General features: G+C 39.7%; 2 long non-coding RNA genes across 4 annotated transcripts; one reads left to right on the top strand and one right to left on the bottom strand.

Annotated features, from left to right (window-relative positions):
• Positions 1–2734: 2734 nt before the first annotated feature.
• LOC136009387 (uncharacterized) lies at positions 2735–9057 on the bottom strand. 3 transcript variants are annotated; one of them, XR_010610537.1, is made up of 3 exons: positions 8915–9057; positions 7960–8145; positions 2735–2807 (listed from the first exon to the last, which is right to left on the bottom strand). It is a non-coding gene; the product is annotated as an uncharacterized LOC136009387 (long non-coding RNA). The 3 variants fall into 3 exon arrangements; XR_010610535.1 differs by lacking the exon at positions 2735–2807 and adding an exon at positions 6421–6517; XR_010610536.1 differs by lacking the exon at positions 2735–2807 and adding an exon at positions 6421–6512.
• Positions 8041–10012, top strand: LOC136009388 (uncharacterized). The gene is made up of 3 exons (XR_010610538.1): positions 8041–8216; positions 8386–8435; positions 9966–10012. It is a non-coding gene; the product is annotated as an uncharacterized LOC136009388 (long non-coding RNA).
• Positions 10013–11227: the final 1215 nt, after the last annotated feature.

Here is an 11227-nt window from a genome sequence, read left to right as displayed (position 1 = left end):
CTTGACGTGGACCCTCAAACATCTTTCATGTTATTAGCTATCTTCCACATCACATGTTGGCCTTGAAAAGTAATTTTTACTGAGAACAGTAGAAATTCTTCCTTGGGTTTGGAGAAATGAAATAAAGCATTTTTTTGGTGCCCTGAAAAGAGAAAAAGGAAAATATTTTATTTTCTATCATACCATGAGTCGTAACTGTCATAAAGTTAGTAAAGGCTACTCAATCTTTTTATTATTTGGATAACATTGACTAGTTCCAATGATAAAAATAGAAATGTTAGTAGTGGTTTCCTGGAGTTTCCTTCAGAAAATAGTTACTAATTGAGAGCAATTACAATGGCCAAAAATGAAACTTATCTTAGAAGTTATCTCATATTTCCTTTTTGTCAACTTTTGTGGGCTTGGGCTAACTCCAAGTGAGAAACAAGAAGAGTATTTCTTCCAGAGGACATAATTTTGTATTGACAATCAATAAACACAGCTACTATCAAGTCATATCCAAATTTTCCAAGTAAAAAATTCAAATGTGCCCCATTCAAATATTTCTGAGGAAAGAATTCCCTACAACCCTTCAGGGAAATATGACCCTTAAATGTGCACCATGCACCTACAGAGGTGATGAACAAGCTGAAATACAATTTTATAGTATGACTTCTAGAAGTTTCCCGAAAAATTATGCCTCCATCTTATTTCTGACTACTTCTGAAGTTATGCAGTATCCATTACTTAAATCAACTTTGTGACCTTACTTTGTGGCTTTCAAAAATGTCTTTTTTCTTCTACTCAGGGTCTTTTAACTTCTTGTGTTTATTTATGACGACATATTCTGAAGATTCCCTTGAATCTAGTATAGCCAGTCCGTTCAAATGCCCTGCAACAGCAGATGTGTCACTTTTTTGAAGATTTTCCTTCTCAAAAGCAAGTTCCAAACCCTTTCAAAAATGTTTTGTAGGCAGATATTTCAAGCTGTAAGGTGAGGATAACTATCTGGGAGGGAATGGGATGAGGCTTCATCATTTACAGCTGTTTTCCTTCAATGCACATACTTCACTCTAATTACTGTTAATAGGAACTGGTTATGCAGTCTCAGGAAGTCTGAATTAGTTGCTGTTCATTCAGCAGAGATGAAGATGTTTGTGACTAAATAAAACCCTGCCATTCTGTATGCCTAGCACATAGCACTAATTGGACCACCACCTTGACAATATTGAAAGGGCATGGGGAGGGGGGTAATTTTGTCTTTATTTTGCATGCTGCTCATGAAGGTCAAGAAGAATTACAGCTGCTTCACTCTGGGAAACACGAGTAGCTTCCTTCCCTATTCTTGCTTCTGTCCTTTTCCTGTTTGCCTTCCACTCTCAACAGCAAGATATGGAAAAAACCCAAACCCAACAAAAAGCCAGGAAAGAAAAGTTGGAAAGGAAATCTTTCAATGGCATTAACTTCTATGCATTATGGCCCTGGTGGAAATAAAGCTCATCCTGAAGAGTTGCAACCCTGAAGATTGATGGTCTTATACATGGGTACTCATTTCTGCCAACTTGGTTCAGGCACACCCCTAACTGAGTTACAGTGGAGTGTGTATTGGCAGATATAGTGGCTGCTGAGGTGGGTTACTATACCAATAGATTGTAAATTGGTATACCATTGTAAGTCAATCATGCACATGGGTCCTAATTTAAAGCAGTATTTAAATTTTGTTTGGATATTTGTTTCAATCTCACCTAGGTTTTGGGGTCTTTTTAATCTTGTCTTGTATATCAGCTTAGACTATGTCTACAAAACCACAAGATAAACTGAAAAAAGAGTGCTTATACAAACCTTATCTCTGGTTTAACTACACTGATGTACACTCTGGCCTGAAATTAAATCAATCAGTTTGCTAAATGAGATAAGATTTGAGACAATACGTCTATGCTTCCCTTGGAAACATGGGATCACTCTATAATGCGCAAATTATGGCTAGGGTGACATCATTTCCCTTTTCTAGCTTAACATGATATCACCAATATTATCTTGGAATTCTCCAGAATAATACATATGTAATGCATTTATCTGATTATTTTTTTTCAGACAGTTGATTATTCTTGCATTATTCCCTATCTTTTCCTTCAGCCTCCTTCTCTCTTGATTTGTATGGCAGAAAATAAGCTTTTCTGTCAGCAGTCCTATTTCTCTTTGATAAATGGTTGCATATTGTTACTATTTTGGCTGAGTTCTTAATGAAAAAGTATTAAAAAATTTGCTAAGAAACCAGAAGAAATCAGACATTCAAGGCCAGGCTGGATGTGGTTCTGGGCAACCTGATCTAGTTGAAGATGACTGTTCATTGCATGAACGGTGGACTAGAAGAACTTTGAAGGTCCCTTCCAACCCAAACTATTCTATGATTCCATGATGATTAACAGAAAGGTAATAAAATTATGATTGTCTCCTCTGTAAACTTCTAACTTCCCATATCATGAAATATGCTACATCCCTATTCCCAAAATGTCCTTCATCAAAAATAAGTAGCCAGCTTCGTATGAACAACAGAGCACCTGAGCATTTCCGAGAATGTAGTCATTGTGTTTAACACTCTCATTTCTTCACTCTTCATAGTTTTTATATCATATACACACTGACCTAAATATGTAATGACCTCAAAATGCAATCAGTCTTCCTTCAGTTAGACTTTCTTCAGTTCCACGCAAAGCCTCACCAAGCCCTTACCAGGCACAAAGTGCTGGCAGAGGTGGCTACTGCAGAGTTTCCTTGGTCCTGACTGGAAGTACCCTCTTAAATTGGTTGGGGACATACAGGTTTTTCTGCACTAGGAAATGAAAACAAGACAAGGCACAGGCTCAAGCTATGTCCATAATACACTGCACTGTTTAATTCTTTGCCACATGTGCTCTGTGTTCTCAGGCTCTGGTCCATGAGAACTGCAGTCTCCATACAATGCTGAAATGCTTTGCAACATGACACAGACCATTTGATACTCCGTATTCATGCAGAGATGAAGATTCCCTGCAGTTTCCTTGGTTTAGTTTGGGGGTAGAAGGAGAGCAAGCTACATAGATGTGACCTGTGCATTTACTCTCAGGGTCAGAAAAAGGCTTTTGGACCTGTTCAGTTTAATATGGACCTTGTCTGGGTACAGGAATGTGAAATACAGTGAACACACCACTCTCTAGCCAGCTCATGAGGGGGACTGAAGAGATACTTAGTCTTCTTTCCACTCACCCTCCTGCAGTTTACAGTCCTGTAACATACCCAGCAATTCCACCACCATCTGGGCTTCTGTGCTGGATCTACCAGATCAGTGGGACACAGGCTGTGGCCAGCTCTCACTGTCTTCATTTGTTTCAGAAACATTTAAGCCACATGTTTTGCTGGGGGCAACATTACCGCAGGGAGTTGTTTTAATATTTTATCCAAAGTATCACTTTGAAATGTAGACACTTTCACAAGAAAGTCTAAATCACAGCAACTGCTCAGTTTATTAGAAAGTCTTTTATTTGTCCAAAATACCATAATATTGGATTTTCTAGTTGTATATATACTACCATTGAACTCAAATGTTCAAACAAAAATCCATATTTTCATTTTGTAAGAATAAAATGAAAATATGGATCTTTGTGCTGCACAATGAACAGATACAAGAATACAATCACTGATGTGGTCACACTTAAGCTAATGATAGAGGAGAAAATATTAGGCACATAATGTGCTGTATTATAATCATATAACTGGTTCTTTTTTGCCTAAATCTACGTGGAATCTTATTGTTCTTATTTTGTTTCCCTTCAGAGTGATTAAACTGCATGATTTAGGCTATGGTATCTGGAAAAGAAACAAATACACAGAGTGCCTATAACTCTCCCTGGAGTTGGCATCTGCTACAAGAAACACTGTGGAGAAAAGGGTAAAAGCTGGTGGTGAAATGTCATTCTGTAATCATTTTTGCAGTACCTGAGCGAATTCTTAAGTAGCCAGTGACCTTATGGAAAAATACTGTATTTTAGAGAAGGCATTACATACTATGTTGGGTCAACTCTGCTTGCTCTTAATGAAATGAAACACACCCAAGGCCCAGATGACCATAGACATCAGGAATCCAGCCCTACCTCTGATTCTGACCAAAGCACATATCCTTTTTAACTATACTCTAGTTTTCATTCGAAGGAGTGCCCAGCACGTGGCCTGGAAGGAACTGGGGGTGCAAATTCCACCCTGGACCATGATGTGGTCACCTTGAAGAGGCCAGAATCACTCCGAGTTCCCACCACTCCAGTCATCCAGATGTAACCTTTCAATTAATCTAGAAAGTCAGGATCCCCGTGACTGTAAGGTTTTAGATTTTGTCCTGTTCCAGTGAAGGTTATGGTGGCATATTAATTAAGGTCATTTATATTAGAAAGGGCTTGCAAATATTGAGAAATACTTGAAAGAAGTAGTTTCTAAAGACAAGCTGAAAAGAGACATAACCAGCAGACAGGTCTTACCTGTCTTCTGAGTTCACGCTCTGCCTTTTATCACAAAGATAAGAAATTTCTGCCTGTTCTACTGCCACCAGCTGCCAATCCCCTGAGCTGCTGCAGGCTAACTCACCTGCTCCATGCTCTTTCTCACCAGCTAGAAGTACAAAACACCGCTGGGAAAACAATGCTTTAATGCTACAGAAACCAGCAAACCAGAAGTAAAGCAAGGCACAGCTGCTGCCTTGAGAAGCCTCAACCTGAACTCCAGGCTGAGCACTTGTCTTAGCCACAAGCTGCAGAGCAAAGCAGAAAGAACAAAAGTGAATTGCTCAAGGGAGAGCAAAAGTTTGAGCATGAAGCAAATGAAGCATGAAAAATGAAGCAGTGAACCAAACAATTATTCACCACTACAAGAAAATCCATTAAAGAAAAACAAAGCCATTTACAATAGCGCAGCTGAGGGAGGTAGAGATGAAGGCATGGAAAACAATCCCCCCTGAAAGCTATCTTGAAATTCTCGGACTGAGAAAGAAAAGTAGAAGGGGAATGGAGGGGAAAAAAAGGGATGGGGGAAGGAAAAATATCAAAATGCAAATTAGCAAGCCTTATTAGTGGCCTTATTCCAAAACATATAAGGAAAAGACTAAACAACAGCGATTGCTTTCCTGGGCATGGTGCCGCTTCCCCATGTGTGAGGGCAGAATCTCACATGACTGAAATGGGATACCAAGATATCACGGAAATGATAAAGCGAATGATGGAAAAGGTTTGGATGTTTTTTCCCTCTAATAATATTCAAGATACCATATATTCATCATCACTGTGTACTTCTGTGATGGGGGTAGCTAAAAATAAAAATAACTGAGATGTGCATTCGCTGTGGTACTCTTACCAAGTAAATTTTGAACATGCTAATTCTGCCAAGTGGCTTACCCTGCAAAGAAGCTGCTGCCTACTGCATGGCAGCAGCACCAACAACATCTATGGGCACATCCAACTGTCTAGAACAATCTCCTGTTAAGTCCCGTTATTGACAGGTCAAGCCTTATAGACTCTCTCCTTCCCCTTCCCCCTCCAATATGCTCACATATGTGAAAATGTTTGGAGCAATTCAGTCACAATTTTATGTACCATCAATCAGGGTAGAAAATGGAGGGACGTGTACACAATGACACCAAGATCATGTACATAACACATTCTGGGATGTCATGTTGTACAGGAAAAAAAAGGAGAAGGAAACAAATTGTCTATGATCCTTGGATATATAGTATTCTTGGTCTAGAACACAAAATCCATCCAGTGTCTATTATGTATAAGTATGAGATGGTTTCGAATGTCTGGAGGGCTGTAGTTTATGCCTATTACATTTATTGAATCTTTCTTGTTTCCAAAAATATTTATTCATAATTTTAAACTTTGCTGTCTGACTAGGAGAGAGAATATTTTCTGAATGGCCTAAATGGTATCTAAAGCACGAACATGTGGATCAAAGAGCTGGGGCTTTTCCTATAAACCCAGGGAGCATGACACTTGCAAAAAAGGGTGAGAGTCAACAAAACACAGGCTGCTGTGTAGGGAACCTGGATATTTATCCCAACAGTGCTGGAGGGGTAATAGCAGAGATTGCCATTGCTTGCAGCATGCTTTATCTAATAAGTGAAAGGGTATTTCCCTATTTCCTTATTGCTTTTCTCTTGGACTGGAGAAAGTGAAAAATGAAGAAGGAGAAAATTTATCAAGTTTGGAAATAATGTGTGCTGCCAGACAGGTTTCAGCCTCTTCAGCCCAGAGCGAGCAAAGCTGCTGGGTTCAAGCTGCTACTGGTGCTCTCTTAGGTTCATGTGTTCAAGTTGGACTCTGTCTTAAAATTCAGCCCACTAGAGTACCTATATCTTGCTTTTTTACTAGTTCTTTTCATTGCTGTTTATTTTGTAGGGAAAAAGTAGAATATTCACCTTGCCTTGTTTCCAAAACTGCTTGAAGATACAGGTCACGAAGGATGATAAAGAAAACACACTGCATACTGCTTGCTCTTCCTTTCCATATCCTCTGTACTAGAAAAATGGTGTTGACACTCTAATAACTATATCTGGCTTTCATATAGTAAGATTTAGTTATGTCTTACAGCTAATAATTTCTAGAATTTAGCTCCCCAGGTGAATACGAATAATTACATATAGTCAAGGTTTCAATCACTCTTACATTTGTGCACAGGGCTTCTCTCTTTGTTTTATCTGTAGAGGTTCCTACCTGGAGACACTTCCCAACCCCCACCATTAAATCTATGCATTTACACTAGATATAAGGTTTACTCCACACATTAAGATGCAAAAATTCATTTACGTGTATGATATTGATCATGGAATAGTGTTTGGTTTTGCAACTGTATTAAGAAGACATAAGTCAGACTGCTTGCTTTAAGGTGAAAATCAATTCACTTGGCCAAAGGCCATCATATCTGCTTTATTATTGATTTGTTTTAAGATGTAGCCCCCTGGACTATTTAGGAACTTGTTTTAATGTGTATTGCAATAGTATTTCATCAGTTGATTTTTACTGAACTGGCAGAATGACGTTATGTGTTCTCATATGTCCTGAGATACAGTACATTAGGAATATCACCTTAGTTTCTAAAGCTAAAAGGTGTTGCACATCACATACCACAAAAAAAAAGGAACCCATGAGACTAACCATTTGCATGCAACCCATTGAAGTATTGAGAGTTTTGAATATGGCATTTATTTTTAAAAATTCTGATGTATGGATTACAAATCTGTGCAGAACCCCCTGAGCTAAATGTCTGGTCCCACAGAACCAACATCTGCTAGAGCAGAAGCTCCAGAACCTGCAGGAAAAAGAACCCAAATTGAACCAGTTCAAGGCTGATACAACAAAGCTTGCTCTGCCCTTCTCTGACAGAGCAAGGTAAGAGGCATTTCTCATTGGGAAACCAAGCAAGTGAACACATTGCTCAGACACAGCACTGACCTGGCTAGCTCAGCATGCTGCTGAGGGGTTTACCTGCAGTTGGCTGAGCAGCTGCATCCTCATGTGTGACTAGAGAGCACCACAATTAGCTTGACTTTTGGCTAAATCTTTGCTTGATCAAGGATGCTAGGGGATCTGTATATCCTTATTACCACCTCTTAAATCCAGAGCTGGGCACAGAAGTACCCAGGCTGATGCCTGCTGCGTTGCATCAGCATCTCCAGTAAATGAAGTGTGAAGGAGGAGACTGGGAGAAGGACAGCTTTTTTGTAGATCAGCAAAGCACAAGTGTCTCTGAGCTTGGGTGGGCTGCAGAGCTGTGCTAGGGATCAATGAAGCATGAATGTAGGGTGCTTGGGCATTTCCTTCTCTTACCTATGTAATCTTGCTTTATTTTTTTCCTGTTTGTTGAAAAGAAATGGTCACCTTAGATACAAGACCCTCATATTCAGAACAATACAGACACAGAGGATTTAATCTGAAGAGTCCAGAAAGGAAAAACACTCACCTTGGCAACACAAAATCCAACTCATCCTTTTTTCATTGAAAAAGGAGAGTCAACTCCAGTACATACTTCCCCAGAGTGCTATGTGTTGAGAAGGAAACTGCTTCCTTGTCCCCTCCTCTCAAGCCAGGGGCCTCTTTCATTTCAGTCCAGCACATGATGCCTGCAGAGCTCTCCCATGGAACACTGCTGTAGCAGAGAAAAGGTTTTTCCCTTTACACAGCTGCTTCTCTACCCTGTTCTGTTAAATGACCACAAAGGTAAGGGGAAAGTCACATTTACTCTTGAATGTACTCTCTAGTGGCATTCAGAACTTGTTAGTGTGTTAATGCTTAAAAGTTGCTATATTTTCTTAAATTGCCTTAAATATTTTTAAAAGGCTTGAAAGGGATTTTCCTGCCTTTTCTAAATAGGTGCTTTCTTCCACAGACTACCCAGGAGTCTGCAAGAAAGGTCCCTTTCTGTGTTCTCAGCAACAGGTTTTGTATGACTTCCCTTTCAATGAAGCTTATGTACAAAGTCTTGGCACCTAAAATCCAATCGTGCTATCAAATGCATTATTTCACATATTCAAAAGGGTTGAAAGAGACGCAGGATTTTCTTCTTAGTTGAGAGAAAATATATTTGTAAGGGTTATCATATATTAGAGTAAAATCAATTAACCCAAGGTCTAAAAGAAAAAAAAAGCAAACAAACAAACAAAAAAAAAACCAAATTAAAGTGGGTTTTGACTAAAACAGCGATGCATACCTAAAATTACTTCCTTCACAATGAGGGACTAAGTAGCCCCAGAAACTTCATTCAAGATAGCTTGCCACTAGAGAGCAAATCAGAAGCATTAAAAGCAGGAGCTAAAAAAGGTCAGTTCATTCCTTAATAGAATAAAAATCAATGCCTTCAATTATTAAAAAAAAAAAAAATGAGTTCTGTAGCATAAAAATTGATATAAAATCCTTACATCAGGAAATACCTGTGGAGGCATACAAACACAACCATCTCAAAAAGCTTCTGAATTTATGGAAGATGATAGAACATGAGGTCTGATTTCCATAGGTATGTTAAGGTGAATTTCCTTCTGTCATCTTGAGAAAGGCTGGGAGAGGAACACAGGCTGTTCTCTCTTCAGTAAACTAAGCACACACAGGTTTGGCTCATTTCAGGTGATTTCAATCTGTGCTGTAGCTGGTGCTATTTGCTGTGCCTGAAGAGGTGTTTCACGTTTTACAAACAACAGCCTGATTAAAAAACCTGAGTTCATCCCCATATTAGGGCCAAAGGCCCCCAGGGGCAGAGGTGAACCAGGTGTTTCATTCTTTCCACAATGAGTGTTGTGGTCAGTCACCATGAATCTGAACTCACGCTTGTCTTTCTAAGAGGACCTCAGAGCTGAAAGCTATCTGCACTTGGGTTTGTCATTTGAAACAAAGCCAAAACTGAGGCAGCAGAATCTAATCTTTCAAACATGACCTTAATCCACTCCTGTAGTTCAAAGGGTTTAAAATTAAAGTTCTCCATTTAGATCACCTTTACTACAAAGTAATTTTCATTCTTCTCTGGAGTTCAGTGCCCTTAATAATTCAATCTAGCTAACCACCCCACAAAAAAAAAAAAAACACAGTCACACCTTTAATCCCTGCTGCTGCTTTTCTCAGCAAAAACCTGCTACCAGTAAATCCAATCGGTTCTTTAACCTGGATTTCTAGAGATATTTCAGTATCTAGGTAGCCATCGCTCCACTGCCATCCTGGTACTTAAATTATCTTTTAGGAGCTGTAGCATTGCTTCATCTGTCTGGTGCTGTTTTCAGTATGGGTGTGTTGGTTTGCAAAGGATGAAATTATTACCTGTAGTAACCTGTAGCACAGCAAACCTCCAGACCTCATGATCCATAAATCTATTCTGACTAGTCTTCTAATGTTTACCTCAATATCGTTAAAGCTTCTCATTTTATCCTGGATGTGCCTAAATAAAGTCTAAACAAAAGACCCATTGATATTCTTTGCTTGCAGACTCCTCAGAGCTACCAGAGCACCACACCTAGAGTCTTCAAACTGGGCTGGAAAGCAGAGCTGACAAGAAAAATTCTCAATCCTACTATTCATTGGAATTATCTAGTTCACCAAAATCAACCTGCATTATTTCAACCAACCTCTGACAGGCTTTGGAGAGCAGGCAGGCCAAAGAGAGGGCACTTGACAGGCTTTTTCCAGAAATCTAGCTACACACAGCAGCCTGAGATCAGAGCCTAAAGTTGGGGCCCCTAAAGTGGGGGCTTGGATGACTTCATCAAGGATGCCGTGGTGTCTGGGTCTCTGCATCAACAGCCATCTGCTATCCTAATCCTGAACCTGGGGGGCCTGGAGCCCTGATAGCTCTCTAATGAACCCCTCCTGTCTCCTGCTGGGTTGACAGGAGAAGGATGAGGTAGGCGAGGATGCCTTTTGTCCACCCATGATTCTGCTGGTGGGACACTGAAATGGCAGGTGTCACACAGACTGCAGTCAAGAGTTTCTGGGATGCCTGGGTCTATTCCAGTCATACAGATGAAATGCTTGAGATCCCAGGGAACACTTTCATTTGGGGAATCACAGTGTCTTGTCTCTCCAAAAGGAAATATCTCGGGATTTTTAGTCTGAAAACAGTTCTGAATTTTCAGGTTTCATTCTGCTTCCAGGCAATAAAACTGCCTTCCAGTCACCTTCACTGGTGACTTTTTTGAAGTTCATCCTTCAGCTCTGCTTGATATCATAATGCCATTAGTGTTAATGAGCTTTCCAGCAAGCACCTTATTGTTGCTCCCTTACCTACTTACTTCGGAGAGAATAAAGGACTGAAGATGCTGTGGCTATTAACTCAGAACCCTGCATTCACTTACATTTTTACTTTAACTGTCTCTATTCACTGTAAATTCCCTTCACACTCTGTGGTGTCAAGAACATATTATCAGTTTTTCACTGATCTCAGTTTCTCAGGTGCCTATCACTGCACGTGTTGTAAAATCAGCATCTGTGTATACATGTGGCAGGCTTAGCAGCTGCTTTTACAGGATAAGCTGTGATGTATGCTCTGTATCTGAAATCCGATTAAGCCCCACATACATCAAGCATTCCATTTTAAAGAAAGGCTATGATGCCATTTGCAGCAAACATATTTCTTTATTAACAGTTTCACAGCATGCTCCCCAGCTCCAAATTTTCCGGATCTGGGATTACAATCCATTAGCTCACTCCAAGATAAACACTCATTCATTTTGTATTATGCCTGCTATATA

Source organism: Lathamus discolor, chromosome 2 (assembly GCF_037157495.1).
Source record: "Lathamus discolor isolate bLatDis1 chromosome 2, bLatDis1.hap1, whole genome shotgun sequence".
NCBI classification, from domain to species: Eukaryota; Metazoa; Chordata; class Aves; order Psittaciformes; family Psittacidae; genus Lathamus; species Lathamus discolor.
The sequence above is the reverse complement of the archived record's forward strand: the minus strand, read 5'-3'. Positions and strand labels throughout refer to the sequence as shown.